Raw genomic sequence first — 23240 nt, 5'->3', positions numbered from 1 at the left:
AACAATAATAATAATAATAAAAATCAGTGAATATACGTTCTCGGCCGACTCCTCTGCCAGCTCGCCCTTGTCCTGGTCCGCCGCCCCACTCTGACCCCCAACCCGACCCGGTCCACTTTCATTTCCTCCCCACGGCTGTTTCCGTATCTGCTGCCGTATTTCATGTTGGTTTATGGTGTTGGACTAACGTCCGGAACGTGCCTACTAAACGCACTAGAAGGGAGGAAGCGAGGACAGTCGCGTGAGGGGACGAAATCTCGCTCTAATTAACCCCTGAGTGGCTTCCAATTGCAAACCGAATAGAAACTCGCTTTCTTCCCTTGGGTCGCAGGTGTGAAGGGTTCCAGCCCCCACCCCTCCCTCCCACCTAGCTCCGCCCCGCCCGCTCAAGGCGCCCGACCGCGCGGTGGAGACCGAGAAAACAGCAGCTTTGCACTCCGCGGGCTGCTCCTGCCTCCCTCCCGGGGCCAGCTTCTCCCTGAGGTCAGCCTTTGACACCAGCTTTCCCAGCCCCGCTTTCCCTCGAAGCTGCTCCCACAAGCTGCCCCTATTTCCTTTCCCTAACTTGTCGGCTCCTGGATAATAAGGACCATATATCATTCACTACCCTACCCCCGAGGCCAGCAACGGAGCCTGGCCCGTGATAGGAACCCAAACATATTTTTGGAAGAAATGAATGAATGAATGAATGAATGACAGGATACAACCATTCACAAAGTTAATGAGTCAAACGGATAATGTAGCAAACTCTTACATCGTGTTCTATCGGCCAGGCGTATTCTAAAGACTTTCCCTAAGCTTAGCATTTTCCTGGAAGAGCATTTCTTGTTTTTCTTTAAAACCCAAAATTTCTAAAGGGGGAGGGTGCACACTTCTTCTTTGGGTGCTGTTATCTCTCTGCTCCTTTTATCTGCTATTACTATCTTCTTTAGAGTTGTCTTCACGTCTGACTAGCCAATCCCTTGTTATTCCAATCCTCTGTTAAAGTTAACAATTCTGTATATTAAACTTTCCGAATCAAATTACTAAGTGGTTTCCATCTCCTGATTGGCCTTAACTGATACAAAGATCAGTGTTGTGATGGAAATATTATCAGTTCCCAAATACTGTCCCCACCAGCCTGCAGCACCGTTAAACGGTTCCGTTAAGGTTTAGTCATTTTTAGAAGAGTGGGGGTACTCAGAGTAGAGTTCCTTGTTAAAAATGCAAATATTTATAGGACGATAACATATAAAACAATTTCTTCTGGATGATTTGTTGCAGCTTGGCTGATGTGAGTGCATCAAAGAGCTTTGAACTACTGGACATGGAAGAGATGAGAAGGAGAGGTAATTGCACAGTGTATCCAGAGCAGGGGGTGCTGGGTCTGCAAGGTCTGCATGCTCTGGAAAGATATTCTGGGTAAAGTAATAATTCTTGGGTTCTCTACAGAGAAAGGAATCTATAAAAGGAGAGTGTAAAGGGAAAGAAGATATCTCAGGATCATAGGGAATGATCAGTGAGAATGATCATAGGGAATGATGATCAGTGTTGCTATGTGGGAAGGCATAAGAAAGAGGGATGAGGATAGAGAGTTACGAGAAGAGCAATGCTAGGTCTCTAAACACTAGTGGGACACATTCTCCAAAAGAAGTGATTGCCATCAAATGTGGACTCACAGGAAAAGAAATCATAACTATTTAATTGATTTGTCACTTTAACAAGAGATGTAAAGGAAAACTTAAAAAAGAAAAAAAAAAGAAATGATGTACTATATTCCTGAAAGATCAAATTTTCTAAAGCAATTTATTTATTCCAACAAAAGTGCCATTGGAAAGTTTGGGGAGAAGAAAGGAAAAGAGCAAAGTCTTGATAAAATAATTCTAAGGTTCAAAATAAGTAAATGATAATAATATTTTTTAAAAAGAGGAGTCTTGAGACAAAGCTTGCCTGTTCAGATATTAGAATATACTATACGTAAAGCTACAATAATTAAAATGTACAGATCAAAAGAAAAAATAAGTGATAATGAAACAAATTCTAGAATATGTAAAAACTTAAAATATTATGCAGGAACTATCACGAGGAAAAGAGAGAAGAGAAAAATTCTGCAAAACTTATTTTAGTAAAATTAACTGTTTAGTGAGAAAAGAAATTAGAGGCTCACATCTTACCCTAAAATTAATTCCAGAATTAAATATGAAATAAATATAAGGAAAAAAAAGAAGTGAAAGTCTGATTTATTGGATTGTAGAAACAATTTTCCAAGTTTAAAATCAATGGAAGTAATTCTGAAAAAGAGAACAATAGATGTAATTATATAAAAACCAAAAACTGTGTATCTAAGAAAATGACCAAAATATAAAGGTAAATAGAATGTGAATAAGACAGAAAATCGATTTTGAGATGACTACATGAAGAATTCATATGACTTTCACATCTGGTCAAGGTGGAGTAACAGGGAGCAAATTTATCCTCCACCTGAAACAAAAAATAGACAAAATAAACAGAGCAACATTTTTCAAGAACCAGACATTAGATAATGAAGGATAATGACCAATGAGAGATGGGAAACAAACTAGGTGATCCCATGATCTCCTCAGCATACTGCTTGGAGAAAGTTTCCAGACCTGGGCACAGAGAGAGGGGATCGAAGCTGAGCCTGGAAGACTTTTCAAGTTGGAAAGATACAGCTGAGAGTCAGGGAAGACCAAGGCAACTAGAGTTAGCAGGATAGAGTACCAGAGAGAAGAGAGACAACTCAGGAGATCTGTGAAGAGGCTCCCTCAGGGATTTAGGTCAGTACTGATCAACACATACACGTGAGAAACTACCCAAGAACCACCCAAAAGAATTAGAGTCAACAGCTACTTATGTACACGTGGGACTGGGAATAGTGCCTATTCCCACCAGCCAGACTGGCAAAATCTCACAACACACAGAGTATTGGTTAGAGTATCTATCAAAAACTTAAGGGTATGAGATTTTATCTTATTTGCAAGGTAACAAGAAGCCTGCCAAAATTTCATGAATGCTGGTAGAAGACACAAGACTTTTGGGTAAGAGTGGAAGGGCAGATTATTTATTATTCAGAGCAATAGTAGTAGCAAGAGTATCAGCAATTTTTTAGACATTTCTCCAAGCCCCACCACAGAGTGACTCAAAAAGAGCTAGATAACATTTGCACGTGCAATGGGTTGACTTACAGGAGAGGGGCTTGAGCTATTTACAATAGCATCAAAACCCACAAAATACTTAGGGGTAAAAGATGTGAAAGACCTATCTGCTGAAGACTACAAAGCATTGCTGAGCCAAAATTAAAGAAGATCCAAATACATGGAGAGGTCTACCATGTTCATGGATCAGAAGATGCAACATTATTATCAATTCTTCCCAAATTGATCTATAGATTCAATGAAATCCCAATCAAAATTCCAACAGACTTTTTTTGTAGAAATTGAAAATCCGATTCTAAAATTCATATGAAAATTCAAAAAACCTAGAATAGCAAAAAAACAAATGAAAAAGGACAAAGTTGAAGAGTTAGCACTATATAATTTCAAGACATTGTAAGCCTACAGTTATTAAAATGGTATAATATGGCCATCAAGTAGACAAATAGATCAACTGAACAAAATAGAAAGTCAGGAAATAAAAGCACACACATATATATATACTTATTTATATACTGATTCTATATATATATATGTATATATATACTGATTTCTCTCTATATATACTGATTATATATATATCTACTGATATATATATAAAGAAGAAAGATCTAAAATCACTAATCTAAGTTTCTACTTTAGGAAACTAGAAGGAGAAAAACAAATTAAATCAAAGTAAGTAGGAGAAAAGAAATAATAAGCATTAGAGCAGAAATCAATAAAATTGAAGGGAGGATCTCAATAGAGAAAATCGATGAACACAAAAGCTTCTTCTTTGAAAAGATCAATAAAATGGATAAGCCTCTAGCCAGGCTAAGAATAAAAGAACTTCAAGAAGTTCAAAAATTACAAATATTAGAAACAAAAGAGAGGACATCACTACAGATCCTATGGATGTAAAAAGTATAATAAAGGAGTACTATGAACAACTCTATGCCCACAAATTTGATAACCTAGATTAAATGGACCAATTTCTTAAAAGATACATTTTCCCCAGATTCACACAAGAAGAAATAGACAATCTGAATAAGCCTGTATCTCTCAAGTAAATGGAATAAATAATTAATAACCACCCCAAACAGAAAATACCAGGCCCAACTGCATTCACTGTTAGGGACTGAATTGTGTCCCCAAAGTTCATAAGTTGAAACTCTAACTGCCAATGTGATTCTATTTGGAGATAGAGTCTTCAGAGATGACTGAAGTTAAAGCAGGGCCTATGGGTGGGCCTCAATCCAATAGGACTGGTGTCATTAAAAGAAGAGGAAAAGATACCAACGATGCATATACACAGAAAAGGTGGCCACTTATAAACCAAAGAGAGAAGCCTCAGGAGAAACCACCCCTGCTGGCACCTTGAAGCCTCTAGAACTATGAGAAGATAAGCATATTTATTTAAGCCACCCAGTCCGTGGTGTTTTGCTACAGAATCCCTAGAAAACTAATACTCCCGCCCTATACATGTCCTTCATTTTAGTAAGATAAATTGGATCATTGTTTAGGTCAGTTTATAATATAAGTCAGGTTTTCTGTTCTTTACATCGAAAAAACATTGCACTGGATACACTACATGACCTTGGTCAAGTTGCTTTACCTTCAAAAGGGTAAAGGTGTTTCCGTTTCCTCATATTAAAAATAAGGGAGCTGCACTAAATAAACTCTAAAAATCTTTTCAGCTTACATTTCTATGCCATTATAGAATAAATTTCCAGGTAGACATTGTTTTCCCAAACCATCCCCCCTTCGTTCAAAATCTAAGGTTCAAGACTGATATGCAAACTTTTCCTAAGTTATTTAATAGCAGTAATCTAAAAGTAATAGTAACAATAATAATGATGATGTTGATGATGATGGTGATAATGTCTGGCTCTGAACTCTGTGTTTTTTTAAAGTAGTAGCAGAGTGGAAAGAATATAAAGATGAACATAAATTCTCCTGTGTAGAAAGGTTCTGAACACAGCAAAGTAGAGAAACTTCCTTTGTGGGAAAAGAGGACTCGCAGAATTTAGATGCCAATGAGTGTGTGGCTCTGTGTCTCCTCTGGAGATTGACTAGAAATTCCTAGGAATGATCTTTCATGTGTCACCTTAAGGCTTCTGAAATCCATCAAGGAGCAGCTAACTAGAGCTCCTTTCCCTCTCCAACCAGGTAGCTTTGCTCTCTAAAGGAAAAGTGGAACTACCAACAAAACCCCAGCATTTCAGACTCCTGTTCATATGGGTGTTTCTGAATCTTATCATCTTTATTTTAAGGACACATGTTTCTGAATGCTTTGGAACATCCTCAAAAAGAGGATAGCTTTCCTCTTTATCTTTACTCTCCTCTGGCACTGGACTTCTGCCGGTGATATAATTAAGACCCAGGCAGTGGCCTCATTATTCCTAACCAGACTGAGGCAATGTTTGACTGCCTCTTTAGAAACATCCCTGTAAACAAGAAACGGACAGCTTACATCATCCGGTTGGTGTTAAGCAACGAAGCAGGAGAATACTGGCAAGACTAACAGGCTTTATTTCATTTGAACAAATTACTCTTGGACTCCTGGTCTCAGAGCCTTCATTAGTGACACAGGTACTTTCATGCATCAAGAAGACATAGTCCACCTTGCATAAAGCCTTTCCATTAAACACTCACCTCCCTATGGGAGTTAACAGTCTCTTAGGCAGTATTCATCAGCCATGGCAAGATTTGCCCTGGATTTTTGAATGATCAAGCAACCAAAAGAGAAAAGTGGGCTACCTCGATCCTTCCAGATTTTCAGATTCTCATTTCTACTAGTACAAAGTGCATCCTGAATTGTATACAAGGAACTGCCACTTCTTTCTCATGGTGACAGTTGAACCCAATCTGTGTGTCCTTAATGGACCAGTGATACTTACCATGTATGGTAAATGCTGCAATTTGTCCCCTTTCTAGAACTTTAGGTGTTGCCTCAAATGAATAGGTCTAGGCAAATCTTGCCCATTTCCTCCTCTTTTATGCCTATTAAGGTATTATGTTATTATTATTAAAGTATTATTATTAAGGCATTACATGCACTAAAATTGACCAATTTTAAAAGTGTAGTTTGATGAGTGCTTGCACAGAATCACGTCACCACAATAATTAAGATACGGCATCATCTCCTCACCCTAAAGTGTTCTCGTGTCCCTTTCTATTAGACCCCTTCAATCTACCAGCAGCCCCCTAACAACAACTGAGCTCCTTTCTGACACTCTAGTTTTGCCTTTTCTACAATTTCGTATAAATAGAATTGTACAGTGCATAGTCTTTTGTATTTAAGGTCTGTCTATTTTTATCGATTCTCTAATTGTAATTTCATTAGCACCACCCCACTGATTCAGGAAAGTCGACCATATTCAGCTTTATCTGTAAAGATACAATGTTTGTAAACTAGCTATTTTAAAGCCACCACCCCCCATTTTTGTTATTGCACAATAAAACACTGCAGGCAAATATTCATATAATGCCAAGTGCTATGAGATGGATGGTAGGAATTTTACGGCTGCTATTCTTCATCTTCCAACTTGCCCTACAGGGTCACACACACAAAAGAAAAAGAGAGCATTTGAATGCTGTAACATAATATCCACCTCTCCTGTGCTTAGCAAAAAGCATGTAAATTTTTGGCATAACAAGCCGAAGTCATCAATACGTGGATAAAATTTTGAGAAAAATACAAGTTAAAACTGGGGTGACTTCTCAACTCGTGTAGATTTGCTAAATATTTCTATAGTTTCAAAATGGAATTGGTTGTATTGTTTACAACAAAATTAATCAAATTTTACTGTAAGAATTTTGGAAAAGATGCATACAAAGAAAAAAATTTACATTTATATTTAAATATAATTTGGATCAAAGTTGTATATACTACTTTTCCACTAAACATTATGCCATAAGGATTTTTGTCACCAGATTTTCTGCTGTTTCACTGCACTAACTACCACCAGCACTGAATATGCTTTCCTCTCAGTACCTGGAAGGGATGCTAAGCACAGAGCACTGATGCTGTTACCCTACAGAGTTTTTCAGTGTTTATTTCTTATTGAATTTAGGGGTATTGGTTACACTTGCTGGGTTCAAAATATGGGCTCCACACGTGGCACAATGCACCACTCAGACCTCAGCCTTCTTTGTCTTAGAAAGCAGGGATTCTGTTTTCTGAATCTCTGATTCACAGATGGGTGATACCAAGAATCTTGACATTTAGACAATGGAGAGATTTGTCTAGCCTTTCACTCTTGTTCTGAACACTTGCTGCCCAGCTGTGTGAGAAGAACATTTTTATTTTCAGAATGATCCTGGACCTGGGCAGTAAAGGATCCCAATATGCAGTGAGTCTGGAGAGGGAGCTCTCAATTTGAGAAAAGAGATTAGGGATGAATCGCCAAAAGACAACCTCCCCTTTCTTAGCAAGGAAATTTGTCTTTCTGTTGCCTCTCATGGTCATATGAAGTCATGGAGGATTAAAAGAAAGCATGTGATCTTGTGGATTGTTTTCATTTTGTTTCTGTTTTATTTTTTTATTGAAGTATAGTTGATTTACAATGTTGTGTTAATTACTGCTGTACAGCAAAGTGAATCAGTTATACATATATATATATATATATATATATATATATATATATATATATATATATACACACATTCTTTTTTGTATTCTTTTCCATTATGGTTTATCATAGGATATTGAATGTAGTTCTCTGCGCTATACAGTAGGACCTTGTTTATCCATTCTGTATATAAAAGCTTACATCTGCTGACTCCAACCTCCCACTCCATCCCTCCCCCAACCCCCTCCCCCTTGGCAACCACCAATCTGTTCTCTATGTCCGTGATTCTGTTTCTGTTTCATAGATAGGTTCATTTGTGTCATATTTTAGATTCCACATACAAGTGATATCATATGGTATTTGTCTTTCTCTTTCTGACTTACTTCACTTGGTATGATAATCTCTAGTTGCATCCATGTTGCTGCAGATGGCATTATTTCATTCATTTTTATGGCTGAGTAATATTCCATTGTATATACATACCACATCTTCTTTATCCATTCATCTGTCGATGGACATTTAGGGTGTTTCCACGTCTTGGCTATTGTGAATAGTGCTGCTATGAACATAGCATGAATCTTTTTGAATTATAGTTTTCTCTGGATATATGCCCCTTTTTCTTTTAATCATAGAATTTTAATGCCTGACAAGGCCTTAGATGTATGGGAGCAGGTGGGTTGAGACTGATATGCCCAAGGCCACACAGGAGGAGGAACTGTCCAACACTCACGGGCCTGACTCCCAGCGCTGTGTTCTTTCTTCAGCATCACGTTGCCTCTCCATGGAAAACAAGGCTGTCCTTTTCAGGCTCTATTGAAATATTAACTTTCCAGCATTTTGGACTCCACTACCTTGGCGAGTTGTTGTGGTATTAAATACACAGAACTTTCCTTTTAAAAAAAATTGGGGATAGTCATGTGTCTGATGAAGCCTAATCTTAGCCACTATCACAACACATTAAAAATGGCCATTACTACCACAAACACTTTCAAGGTAAGCTAGAGCACATTGCCTACTTGCTTTTCTAATTTTCTTCAAGCTTTGTTCATTTTGTCATTTCCAATGGACTCATTCATATGAAAGTAGAAACCATGAAATTAATTTTCTTAAGATGGAAACTAGACCACATTTGGCAACAACAACAGCATCAAACTCAGTGCACTAGGGCCTTGTCTTTGCACAGGAGACAAGAGAAATGGGTGGAGAATGTGAGGGTTTGCAATAGAATTTGTAGCTAGCTTCACCTCCAGAGAAGGTGTCTCCATGAAGCTAGAAGTCCTCCAGTGACCTGAGACCAGATTTCGAAGTCCTGATCCAGATGTGTGCATACGGCTGTAGGTTGAAGTGCGTACCATGGCTTTGCCTCTATGTATATTTACCCACAGATCTTTTGGGGAGGATTTTTAATAAATTGCTCCTGGAATATTGTTGGCTTTAAGGAAACCTTGGTGTCTTTACTAAAGAAGAGAGTTTTCCTCTCAGTGTCAATATTATTTCCTGAGCTTGCCATTGAATACGGCTCACAATGGTAAAACTAGATATTTAGCATGGCTTTGGATCAGAAGCAGGTCCCAAATGGCTACCTGTCCATTCAGGTTCTTTAATGTGAGCAATATTAATAGAATCCCTGGAGCTGGAATCTCACATTTAGAAAACCCGTCAGTAATATTCTTGTTACACTTTGACTATCCGTTGATGATCTGTGTCTCACTCACAGGAAAACCAACAGAAATGAAATTGTATATTTTTTATTTTGTAATGGCCCAATTATGTTCAGCCTCACCTAGTAACGGGTCTCTCTAATTAGTGGATAGAAGTTGCAGGGAAGCTATGACCTTTGGTTCTTCCTTTTACTAAGGGAAAAGGCCTTATACTGTGTGAGGGGGGTCATGATGAGATTGTTCCTGAAATCCACTAAGTAGGTTAATAAATATATTCTGACGACTGTTGATTTTTCTGTGAGATAACCAGAAGACCATTCTGCTAACTTCAGCAAGCTCAGATTGTGGTAGACTCATCAATGCTACTTTTTTGGTCCTTTATACTTGGGATTCCTCCCTGAGTTTCCTTGTAAAATGGGGATCAGTGGAAGGATGGGAACTGCTTTGACAAGCTTCTAGTAATTTCCTGCCTCCAGGAAAAACAGGTAGATAGTCAAAATGGACCTGAGTGGCCTGAGCTTCTCTTCAAAAGGAAATGCAAACAATGTCCTTCACAGACAGTTCCAATGTCAACCTTCATAAGAAGTAAAGAGTTAGAAATTATAGTGATAAGCAATAAGTAATAAGCAAAGAGGTCTCCTGAATCAGAAAAAAAGATGGAACCAATTGAAATCAGATGGGTATTAACAAGAAGACCTGCTCTGCTGGTTCTTCCCCAGGCCTTGAGTAGGGTCAAATAGAACAGTGAAAAAGGTCAGAAAAAAGATGCCTGGCAAGATTATGAATACCACTCGCATTCTACTTCCTAATACCTCTTGAATCTACCAGGTTCTGTCCATCCTACTGCCACTATCTTGGTCAAAACCTCCATTTTCCCTCCAGTGGACTTCTTGCCAGTGGTTCTCAATCTCAGAAGTTTTTCCCCCAAGGGGCCTTTGGCAGTATCCAGAGACATTTTTGGTCATCCCACTGGGGCATATTGTTGGCATATAGTGATTGTTCTGCTAACCACCCACAAGGCACAGGACAGAACTCCACATCAAAGAATTTTCTGGCCCCAAATGTCAATATTGCAGAGGTTGCCAACCCAGCCCTAGCCCCTGCCCACCCCTCATCTTGGACCACTCTCCTCCTGACCTATGCTTCAGGCATGGTGGATTTCTTTGTTTCACAAAATTTCCATCTCATCTCCCATTTTCAGTCCCTCGTGTATGTTATTTTCGCTGAAGGATATACTCCCTCCCCTACAACTCTACCCTCTCGTTACCTAAACGTTATTTTGAGTCCCTTCCACAAGGAAACCTTGTCCAACATACACCCAGTCTCTTATACACTAACAAGCATATTTAGGGTCATTTCCAAACCTGGGTGGAGCTGATAATGAAATCCTCAGTATTGGCGGCTGGCCAGTGAGAGAGGATGTGATGGACATGGGTTTCGCAGGGCATGGAGCAGACATGGCCGAGTGCTGACCCTTCCCTGCTTAAGTTTTCTATTTGAAATGATTGTTAACTGACAGACATTTTACTGAAATAAATTCCAAGCACCATCTGTGCTCCAGCGATTGTGTCAGGTAAAGAAGGGCGAGAAGAATACCGAGAGGAACATAACACGCTTTCACATCGTGTATTGTTCAAAGTGCGTACCAATTGCGAAGAGCAGATGAGGAAGTGACTAATCTGATCTCTATTGGTGTTCATAATCATACAATAAATTTTCACTGAGTACTAAACGCCAAGCATTGTGCAAGGTGCAGGGCATACTAAAGGCAAATAGCAAACTGTTTTTACTCTTAAGGTATTTCCTATCCAGTGGAAATAATAGCTAATTTTACTGGACTTCACAATTCCTTCACATGTATTGTATCTCATTCCTTCCCTCACACTTTCCGCATGAATCTGATGTTATAATTATGCCAAATTAACAGAGGAGGAAGCTGAGCTTTGGAGAAGACAGTTAAATAGAATGAAATATTTTGAGTGAAGGGCCCACGTCTGCCTTATTTATTGTTGTAACTCCAGTGGCCAGCTCAGAGTGGGTGGTCATTATGTATTTGTTGAATGAATGAGTAAACTTCCTTGCCAAAGGTCACAGCTTAGTAAGTGATGCACTAGGATTCCCTGCCTTCCAAATTCGTACTCATTCTTCCACATCAGATCCTTGAAACGGTTTCATGTCTGCCTTTAATTAATGTCCATTTGTCTACTAGGTTTTTAATCCATGAGGTATAAGAAGGAGACCTATAAGAGGAAAGGGGAAAGAGACATGCAGGCAAAGCAAAAGGGATGCTCATGATTCATTGTTTCTCTCTCTCCCTTCAGCTAGTTAGAAGCCCCTGGAATAACAGGCTAGTGCTTTAATGAATCCCTTTGACTCCCCCTGTTAATGGTAAAGAGTATTCAATTTTACACAGAAGTTATAACAGAGGAAAACTTCCACAGCAGACGGAGTCCTTTAAAATTATGTTTCATTTTCACAACTATAGACGTAAATTTAAGTAAATGAGATCTCTCCTGTTAGTTGTGAAGGTTTTGATGGTTTCATAAATCCCGTGATACGCCTCGGGTGTTAACTATAGTTGACTTTTGGAAGTAGGGTCAGGAAAGTTAGTGAAGGGGAAATTATACAACAAGGTGGGTTTTTTTCCCCTTAAATTGTTGAATACGTGTTCTTTTGGAAACAAAAACACTAATTCAAAAAGATATATGCACCCCAATGTTCATAGCAGCATTATTTACAATTGCCAAGATATGGAAGCAACCTAAGTGTCCACTATTAGATGAATGAATAAAGAATATGTGGTACATACACACACACACACACACACACACACACACACACACACACACACTGGAATATTACTCAGCCATAAAAAAGCACACCATTTTGCCATTTACAGCAACATGGATGGACTTGGAGGGCATTATACTAACTGAAGTAAGTCAGACAGAGAAAGAGAAATACTGTATGATATCACTTATATATGGAATCTAAAAAATACAACAAACTAGTGAATAAAACAAGAAAGAAGCAGACTCGCAGATATAAAGAACAAACTAGTGGTTACCAGTTGAGGGGCGGGCAGTGGAGGGGGAAGTATAAACTACTGGGTATAAGATAGGCTGCAGGATGTATTGTACAACATGGGGAATATAGCCAATATTTTGTAATAACTGTAAATGGAAAGTAACTTTTAAAATTGTGTAAAAAAACTTTAAAAAAATTTTTAAAGAGTTCTTTTGGGGAAAGATCTTATGGGAGCTTTGTATAGAGTATATGAGTAATTGTAATGGTGTCAAGAAGATATACACACACACATACACACATATATGTGCTGTGTCATTAGTAACTCATTTTGAATAATCATATACTGAGGGTGAAAATTAGTCCTGGCATTTGTGTCATTAATCCAACCCTGGGCAGGTCATGAACGTTGGAAACCTGATACAAAATGGTCTGCCATTCATAACTCCAAACCTTTCTTTTTTGGAGTCACAGTTGTGAGTTGTGGATGTTACAGATGGTGGCGATTATCATAACGATTATCGTTATGATTATCTAACCTTAAACTGAGAACTACTGCCAGGCAGTCTTGTCTGAAAAGCTCTTAGGCATCAACACTGCAGGAAGACCATGACATAGTATCTGAGGTTAGGCTTGCAGAGGCTGCCAGAATTATTCTCCCTCCATCAAAGGAGTTTGATCCCCAAACCTAAGCTCTAAATGCAATCTAGCAGTTACGTTTGCCTGTTCCTGCCTGCCATAAAGAGCGTGACCATATAAGTGTGATACTTGGTAAACTTTTAGAAGGTGAAAGGGAGCTAGGCCCAAGCCATGATGGTTTTGAGAGGAAAATATGGAAGAAGAGAGTTGAGGACCTTTTTTTTTTTTTTTTTAATTTGAGGATGTAAGGAGGAATTATTAGAAGTTCAAAATCAATTCTGAGGAACTAGAGCATAATCAAGACTGGCTACTGACATCATTGACCAAGAGGCAGGTCCAGTTTGAGAGAGGACATCAAGACTTCTGCATGGTGATTCTCTGCATTCCGTGTAATCAGTGCCAGTCAGTCTGAGAGTCTGTTCAGGAGACTGTGAGAGATACCAGAACAGATTCTGGTTCAGGGACTGCTAGGAGAAAATGGGAAGGAGGAAGTAAGTCACGTTCCTATCCACCTCTGTATGAGTCTCCTAGGCCTGCCACAAAGTACCACATACCAGTTGGCTTAGAATAGCAGAAATTTATCCTTTCATCATACTGGAGACTAGAAATTTGAAATCAAGGTTTTAGCAGGGTTGGTTCCTTCTGCATACTCTGAGGCAGACAGATGTTCCATGCCCCTCTCCTAGCATCTGGTGGTTGCCCGCCGTCCTTGGAGTTCCCTGGCTTGAATATACATCACTGCAGTCTCTGCCTGCATGATTATATGGCATTCTCTCTCCGTCTCTGAATCTCTCTCTCTTCATAAGGACAGCAGTTATCAGATTTAGGGTGCACTCTAATACAGTACAACCTCATCTTAACTCAACTGCATCTGCCAGATAGGCTCACATTACAGGGACCAAAGATCAGGACTTCAGCATATCTTTCTGGGGAAGACAGTTCAACTCATGGCAACCTCCTTCCCTCTCTTTTCTTTTTTTTTTATGTTTTTTAAAGAAGATGCTGGGGGTAGGAGTTTATTAATTAATTAATTAATTTTTGCTGTGTTGGGTCTTCGTTTCTGTGCGAGGGCTTTCTCCAGTTGTGGCAAGCGGGGGCCACTCTTCATCGCGGTGCGCGGGCCTCTCACCGTCGCGGCCTCCCTTGTTGCGGAGCACAGGCTTCAGACACACAGGCTCAGCAGTTGTGGCTCACGGGCCTAGCTGCTCCGTGGCATGTGGGATCCTCCCAGACCAGGGCTCGAACCCGTGTCCCCTGCATTAGCAGGCAGATTCTCAACCACTGCGCCACCAGGGAATCCCCCTCCTTCCCTCTCTTATGCTAGGGTGTCTTCCACTTGTCTTCACCCAGCTGCCACTCATTCCTGATGTGTCACAACCTAGCTGTCACAAGACTTGAGCATCCGTTTGAGCTGTCTCTCGCATAGTAGACACTGTCTGGATTGGTGTTCTCCTGCAGCAGGCTGGATTTGTGATTTGGACTGCTGGCCCTTTCTTTGCTCTGGAGGTGGGAGTGGGTGGGGTGAGGGGATGGGGGGAGCAGCGTCACACTTGTCTCATCGTTCCCAGCTCCCTCCCAGGTAGCATTGATTGCATCCGGGCATCTGGGCTGTGTCTGTCATCAGCAGTGAGGCCTCAGCTTGTCTCTGAGCGATGAGTTTGCCATTTATGAAGAGTTTGCAGTCATTTTGCATCCTCCTTTTCATGTCTTTCTTTGCTCTCTGTTACACTCAAATTCTGACAAAAGAAAGGACAAAAATAGGGACTCACAACTAAACACTGATGCAGTTATGTGTGAAATCTTTGTTGCAATTTCCCATGCAAAACATTTTTCTCTCTCAGTAATACCTTGCAGTACCATGAGATTCTGAAGGGAGGGAGAAATGTTTTGCTGTTGATTGCTATATAACTTGGAAGCTATCACTATTCTTTAGAGTACAGAGGTGACAATCTCTAACATTAATGCACAGTTCCAAGGGGGACTGTATACTGGGATTCATATTTTCAATATAATTGAAGGAGGGGATCCTACCATAATAGAAGCTGTAGATATGAGTAACTATACAAGTCCCACAAATCCAATGCTCTTTTAAATTAATTTAATTTAATAAAGCCATAATTTCCAGTTTCCTATGTAATCTGAACTTAATTTTTTTAGAATAATAAAGTCCGGAGTTTGAAGAAAAAAAATTTTTTTTTGCTGAGATGGGAATAGTAAGAACTAAAAGAGAAGAAAATTATGCCTTCCAAACGCTATCTCAATAGCAAGAAGCAGATAAAAGGCTTTCTGTTTTGCTATAATCTTCTTATTGTTACTACAGCTAAAATATTTTTAAAGAGAGTGTTATTGATAAGAAAAATTTTTGAACACCAAATAAATTTCTATTCATCACAAAGGCTTTTCTTTATCTGTCTTTGCTAAAATAGAAATGTTTAAAGGAAAAAAAACAAAACAACAACAACAGGAAAATCACCTTAAAATGGACATGGAAAGCACCAGACTCCATAAAAATATTCCCATCTTGCCTGCTTCCTTATTTGTATTGTGTTACATTTCCTGCAAAACGATCTTGTTATTGTTTCAATGTACAGAAATGCAAATTTATTTGCCTGACCAAGTGCAAATACTAAGCCATTGAGGAGAAAGAAGTGGTTGTTTCCAAATTAAGGACTTAACAATTTTCTGTCCCTGAAGACCCTCCCAGGATGCCATGAAATGCACAGCCACGTCTGAAATCTGAAAAAGTGTCCTGTGACCCTGTGGTCAGTTCTGCGATGGAAAGAGGTCTTTCCTCCCTCTCTTGGGGGAGGCCATTGCCGGCCTCACTCTCGAATTCTTTATTTGCATGTGCTAGCCTTTTTATTGCAAATAGGGCTCTAAATCTTACTTTAGAAATAGATATTGCACTGTGTGCAGGTGGCTGCGCGGTAGAAGCTATCAATAATGTTCGTTATGAAAACCTGATCAAAAGTGTTTTTAGTCCATTAGCCATTTCACTTTATTTATGTCCCCTTTCAGGCAGGATTTGAAGGCAATATTCAAAAGATGAAGTTTGGATGAAGAGCAACACAAGAGGATATAAAACACTGTCACATCTTTTCATGCTAGAAAATATTTCTTCCTTATATTATTTTTTTTTAACAGCTCCTAAAAATAAGTAACCTCTGGGGGAATGAGGAAGGCAGGAAGAGGAACTGGGCCAAGCACAGATATATTTAACACCTATTTATCCATCTATCTATCTATCTATCCATCTCTCCCTTTTCTATCGTCACATTTAATTACCTTTAACGCACATTACCAAATTTTAAAAATTACTTATCACACCCCCAATGTACCTACAGGCAAATTGGACCCATTTTGCTTCATTTCAGCTCCTAACAGAAATTCAGCTCATGATTTATGAATAAAGTCCTATTTGCTGTTATGTGCTGCTTTATTTTCCAAAGAGCTTGCAGTCTAAACAGTTACACCTGCAAGGAGAGAAGGTTTCTGTGCCTTTTCCTGGTGGACAGTGGCCACCAACTGTTGAGATAGCTGGTGTGTGGTTACCAGTTTAATGTATCCCCGAAGCCACTGCCTGATCCTCCCGCAGAGAGAAGCACATGCAAACGTCAGCCCACGGACTTCGCTCCAAGCTTCACCTTAGCGTGGGTAACACGGCCTTAGCGATCACTTCCAGAGATTCGCTCCCATTTCACAAAAAAATGCCCAAGGAGAGCAGGAGAAGAAACCAGACTGGCGAGGAAAAGGATGTCTTGAATCATCTAACTTTCTGTTATATTAAAACGCATCATGCGGGCTTCCCTGGTGGCGCAGTGGTTGAGAGTCCGCCTGCCGATGCAGGGGACACGGGTTCGTGCCCCGGTCCGGGAAGATTCCACATGCCGCAGAGCGGCTGGGTCCGTGAGCCATGGCCGCTAAGCCTGCGCGTCCGGAGCCTGTGCTCCGCAACAGGAGAGGCCACAACAATGAGAAGCCCGCGTACCGCATAAAAAAAAAAACAAAAAAAAAAAACGCATCATGTTATAAAAGCAAAGGAGAATGCATTTTTTTTCCAGGAGGTTAATAGGCATTTGGGGGTCTTTTAAGAAAAGAATCAAATGTTTAGTCTAATGTCCCAAACCAGTAAAAGAGGTGTTGTAACTCAGCGTTGGGCCCCATGCTTCATTTGAGCTCTGCGCACTTAATGGTGAGTCCCTGACTTTCATGTTAATTTTCATGAATGACGATGCGTAAGTGATGTTTTAAATCCCCGTGCAGACCCAAATGAAGGTGAACCCTAGCAACCTGAGTTACCTAGTCCTTCTCTGTGGACTCATTTCTAATTGAATGTTAAGATCAAAGTTTAAGTTTATAAGAAAGAAAAAACAAGTGCAGATAAATAGTTATTATCTGACATCCTTATGAAAATTCATGACCTGCCGTTTTATCAGAGACCTTCTAAGAATTCTAATTGTGAAGTCTGCGGAGCTATTAAACGGCTAGTACACTTCAGTCTCTTGATAAGAAGTGAGTTAAATAATTGTCCTGTTTAACTTGTGCTTGTTAACCTTTAAGGTCAACTAGTTTGAACATACGTTTAATGAAATCCTGGAGCCAGAATTTATGATACCGCTGCTGAATGTTAAATTGGACAATTTACATAAGCAGGACATTAACCTTCTGAGCACTAAATAGCATTTTAGCACTTAGCCACTGGGGGCAATAAGAAACATGTTCTATATATTTGTGATAAGCTTGCCTAGAAACTCTCATGATGACCAATTGGCCTACCAAGTTCAGCAGCATAATTAAATGAATGGACTCAGCCTAAGTAAATGATCAGTGCTGTGTACAGTATATCATTATAGTTCGAAGGAAGAAAAAAAGATATGAATAATTTAATAATACATTACTAATTTATCAATGCTAAGTGACTTCGAGGTGGCTCTTTGCAGTTCATTGTTTTCAATTCGATATTTGATTGACTGCTCATGTGATTAAAACTGAATGTATTTCATTTCTTACCAGAAATATATAGAAGCAGTAGATTTGATTTGATTTTTTTGAGCTGAGATGCGTGGGGTTTTCTGCTTTGGTGAGATTACAAGATACCTACTACTGTGCACTGATTAGCAGGTAAACTAGGCATTTGTCACAATCAGATGTGTGTAGTCCCTACTCCTTGGTAGCCTTCCTGAGGGGAGGGCACTAACCCCTGCATTGTGCATAAGCCCAGCTTGCAACACAGCAGCAATTATCATTATGGTTTGGAAGGGTCAAGCACCAAGGAAAGCAATTTGCGCTTCACCCAGGAATGTTCCTGCTGATTGTGGACAGTCAATCCACTGGGCTGGCTGTCCAGGAGTTGCATTCTGTAAACTCAGTCTAATACTCGGGCGTACTGCTGGCCAAGCATGTATTTGGGGAAACAGTACGTTACCCTGCGGTCAGCTGGGGCCCCTGCCCCTTGAACTTCTAGGGTAAACCTGGATCCCAGTCCATTTATGTGACAGTCCAAGACTCTTCCTTATATTTCTGAGAGGTCCTGGGTTTTTACTTCCTGTGCCTCTCTCTCTTAACCTCACTCTCATTCTCCCTGTCTCTATTGTCTTGAGAGACCCTGTGTGTGTTGTCCTCAGCTTTTTAAGTAGCTTCTTCTAGACGCTACTCATGTCCGCCATTCTGTGATTCTAATGACGAGCAGTCTGGTGAGGTCACATTGCTGAGCACCCTATCTTTCGCTGGTCTCAGCCTTTATCCATTCCTCTCTCCTCTTCACCTTCTTCTTTAAAGGAACAAGAGTGTTTCTCTCCATCTTGCCGAGGTCCCTCTTAGGTTTACCTTCTACCCCAAAGAAACAACCATTTCTGCAAACAAACATTTTCCCCTTTCTAAAGGAGAAATCATAAATATTTTCACATCTAGTTGCAAAAGAATGGGAATATGGTACAAAGTGAAGCGAATATTTGGCAAATATCTGGTTGATCTGCTTGACGTGGCAAGTCAGGCTATACGTGGTAAGTCCTCCCTTTCTGAAGACATGGCTTCCTGATCTGAACCACAGCCTGCTTCAGCAACAACAAACAATAATAATTCCTGGCATTTTTACACTTCAGAGAATGCTCTGCTGTATATGGTCTCATCTCATCCTTGAGAATCTGTGGAGCGGCTGTTATACCAATTTCCCATACATGAAATTATAGCTAAAAGATTTAAGTCCCTTACACAAACCCTGCCCTGCTAGTTGGTGACAGAACCAAGTTAAAATTTTTTTTGTCTGTTTCCAAGTCCAGTGCTTCTAGGTTGGCATGACCCATGTGTTCCGATCACTGTTCAGATCCACAAACATAGATTGCACACCTATTATTATTTATTAATGTTAAAATACTTCTAAGTAATTTATGTACATGATAAAAGATAGAACAATACAAATAATTATGTAGTAAAAAGTAGACTTTCTCTTTTCGCTGAATCACAGTTAACCCCCTCCAGAGACAATACCAGGATCTTGTAGATCTTCCCAGTGATATTCTATTTTGCATGAGTTTGTATGTCTATCTTTTAAGGTCTGTTTGGTAACTTACTGCTCATACTAGTCAGAGCCTTGACTTTTCATGTAACAGTATGTCTTGGTGACTGCCGTATTAGCACACGTTAATCTATTTAATTTCTTTTAAGGTTGCACAGTACTCTATTCTATGTATTTGTCATAATTCGTTTATTCTTCTGGTTCCATCTAAATTGTGTGTCTTTTCCTATTACACACAATTTTAAAATCTTTGTAATACATTTTTATATTTGAATTCAAGTATATCTGGAAGATTAATTTCTTTTTTGAAAAGAGTCATTTCTGATACTATTCCTGGCCATGCACTGGTTACTCAGCTTGGCGCCAAACTACCCCATTGCAGAAAGCGGGCTTTCCTATTGATGTGTGTTCTATTTTGCTCTCAGTTGATTTAACTTCATTCCATCTTTCTAAAGTAAGCTATCTCTGGGTTTGAGAACCAGAATTAGGAATATAGCAGAACATTAGGAAGTTAACTGAGACAGAGTATCTGGCCAAGGTAGAGTCAAGTAGACATAGTAAAGGGTTTAGACTCTGAAATAATACAGACCTGGGTTCAAATGGTAGCTCAACTGATTACTAGCTGTGTAATGTGGGCAAGTTACCTAGGCTCTAAGTCTGTTTTTTGCATTCTTCTCTATGTGGCTAATAATAGCACCGACATTCATATAACTGTAGCAGTATGAAATTGCATAATGCTTGTAAACGCACAGTTTCTGGCTCACAGGAAGCAGTCAAAAAATCTTAACTATTGTGGGCTATTAATATTGTTTAAACTTTACAAAATAATTGACTAGATAGCTGAGTCAATCCCAGACAAAATTTGATTGTTCATTTTTAATTTAAAACTGTTTACATCAAGCTATTACTTGACAATTTTTACTTGGTCAGAATAACAGCCAGACAATTCTGTTGACCTAACATTGTTTAGAACTGTCTTCTGAGTAGATATGGTCCAAGCTTTAGCAACTACTATATACACACTGTTGGGTGAGAAAAGTATTACTGTTCAGATAAGTGTTTTCAACTGAGACCTTATACGAAAATATTTTATAGGCATGATGTCTTATTTCCCTTCTCTGTTGCTAGTTTGCTTTTATTATTAATTTTATATTGTTCTGTAATGTGAAAGGACTCAAGTATGGGATTAACAGACACATACTAACATATATAAAATAGATTAACAACAAGGATTTACTGTATAGCAAAGGAACAATATTCAATATCTTGTAATAATCTGTAATGGAAAAGAATAGAAAAAGGAATATATATGTGTGTGTGTTTGTATATGTGTATACATATGTGTGTGTGCGTATAGAACCGTATCACTTTGCTGTACCCCGAAACTAACATTGGAAATCAACTATACTTCAACTAAAAACAAGTAGAATTCAATGGAAAGCAGTTTAGCTATATAAATCAAATATTACATGTGCATATTTTTGAACCCAACGGTTCTACTTCTAGAAATTTATGTAACAGAGATATTTGGAAAAATCTACAAATACTGTTCCTCATATTTCTGTTCTATTGCTTCTACTAATAAAAAAGTAATAGAGTAAGAAAAAAAAAAAGAACTCAGAAAGAATGCTTGGCCTTCACTACTTTGGAAACTGCCAGGTCCATGTTTTTTATATAGTTAGAGAAAAGTAAAGGAAAGATAGAATCAAGTTGCTGGTCATCCAGGTGCCTAGCCTGACTGTGGAAAGATGGAATCCTTCCTCTCGAATTCCCTATGAGGATCACTCTGATCAAAAACCTGCCAAGATATTTAATTCCCACTTGGACTGTACGAGCCCTGCTCAAACTCTGCAAGTTCGCCTCTAGACATTCCATGACATTTCAGCACAGTGAAAATGAAGTACTTGGACTTCAAGTCAGAGGACCTGAGTTTGTGTCTTATTTGGCTGCTTTTGCAGCCTGAGTGGGCAGTTGCTGAAGTCAGCTTCTTTGTCTGTCAAGTTTTACCTACCTCACAGGAGCAAATGAGGTGATGGAAGTTTTTGTGAATAACAGAACATGGGGAACATTTTAGCAATTGTTGTTATTATGATTATCATTGAGACTGGAAATAATGTTCAGAGAGTCAGAGATAGTGTCTGAGGCCAGCAAAAGGAGTCATTTCTGGATAGCTGGCCCTTTTGTAATACTTTCCATTCTGTTCAGCATACCCTTCATCAGTATTTTCAGACCTCCTAGAGCTTTTCTGTTGGCAGAACTTCTGTCTTACACCAAGGTCCAGCTTGACATTTCTAGGTATGTGTGTGTGTTGACAATATTGCTGAATGGTTTTCTCACCTTTGTTACCCCTCAGGTAGTATACTTTGAGCTGACACAGCGGAAACTATGAAAAGTCGGTTTCTTATCTTTTAGATCTTTCCATCATCTCCCTCCTAGCCTGTCATCCCAAGGGCCTCCAACAAATCACCGTGTGTTCTGGAAATGCAAAACCACTGGAATAATCACCATATCAAGATGAAATGAGAAAGGTAACTTGCTGCAGAGAAACCCTATACACTTTATTCTCTCAAAGCTAAACAGATGTGGTTTATGGATTAGCTGATAGTTTGAGTTAGTTAAACCAACAATCCTCTCTTATGTGTTTGACACTCAAGAGTTAAAGGTGTCACTGATTCTTTTTTTCTCCTAATTCTTCTAAAATGCTCAGTGGTTTTGAGGAATTTCTGGCCAACAGATGTAGTAAGAAAGTATTTCCATCTTTGCTTCTGCCTCTCCTTTGTGGCACACCTTCCCTTGAGAATATATCAATACATTAACATTTTTAGGATGATTAGGTATGGAGAATAACAATTTTTTTTACTATATTATATTTTGTTTTTAAAATTTTCATTGAAATATAGTTGATTTACAATGTCGTGTTAGTTTCAGGTGTACAGCAAAGTGATTCAGTTATACATATACCTATATACCTATTCTTTTTTAGATTCTTTTCCATTATAGGTTATTACAAGATATTTAGTATGGTTCCCTGTGCTGTATAGTAAGTAGGTCCTTGTCGGTTATCAATTTTATATACAGTAGTGTGTATATTTTAATCCCAAATTCCTAATTTATCCCCCCCACCCTTTCCTCTTTGGTAACCATAAGTTTGTGTTCTATGTCTGTGAGTCTAGGGAAACAGGTAGACTTTGGTACATAAATATCTATTTTGGAATCTGTAGCGCCCCCTAATGGTTGCCATGTTTATCCACTTAGAGTCGGCTTTTTCTCTTCAAACATACTACTTGCCAGATGCTAGAAGAACAGTAGTTTGGGGACATTTTTCAAAGGATGCAAATGATTTTATGGCCTTCTTATTGGCTAGTATAATCTTAGCTAGAGCATCTTTTCAATAAACATTTGATGCCTTCATAAGCATATTTCCTCGTCTCCTATTTACTGTTCTTCCATGTTTCCTATACTTCCTTTCTTTTCTTGGCTTGGAATAAATTATTTCGTTGAGCACCTTACACTATTCCCAATCAACATCTGGCTAGAAATCTATACAGACAGATTTTTTCATCTGTAAAGACAAACTCAAAGAATTTGAAAATGAAAATGTTGGTGTAGCCATCTGAAAAGCTTTGAAACATTCTTTCAACTTTAGGGCAACCATCCCCCACTTTGCAAGGAACATGCTTCCTGTTAACTGGAAGGA

At 39.1% G+C, this 23240-nt stretch overlaps 1 long non-coding RNA gene across 1 annotated transcript; it reads left to right on the top strand.

Moving 5' to 3' along the window:
* Positions 1–18: 18 nt before the first annotated feature.
* Positions 19–22457, top strand: LOC307195422. Its single transcript, XR_013830836.1, has 3 exons — positions 19–164; positions 1264–1328; positions 21956–22457. It is a non-coding gene; the product is annotated as an uncharacterized lncRNA (long non-coding RNA).
* Positions 22458–23240: the final 783 nt, after the last annotated feature.

This window comes from Stenella coeruleoalba (genome assembly GCF_951394435.1).
Source record: "Stenella coeruleoalba genome assembly, chromosome: 1".
NCBI lineage: Eukaryota > Metazoa > Chordata > Mammalia > Artiodactyla > Delphinidae > Stenella > Stenella coeruleoalba.
This window is presented reverse-complemented; position numbering and strand designations above follow the sequence as displayed.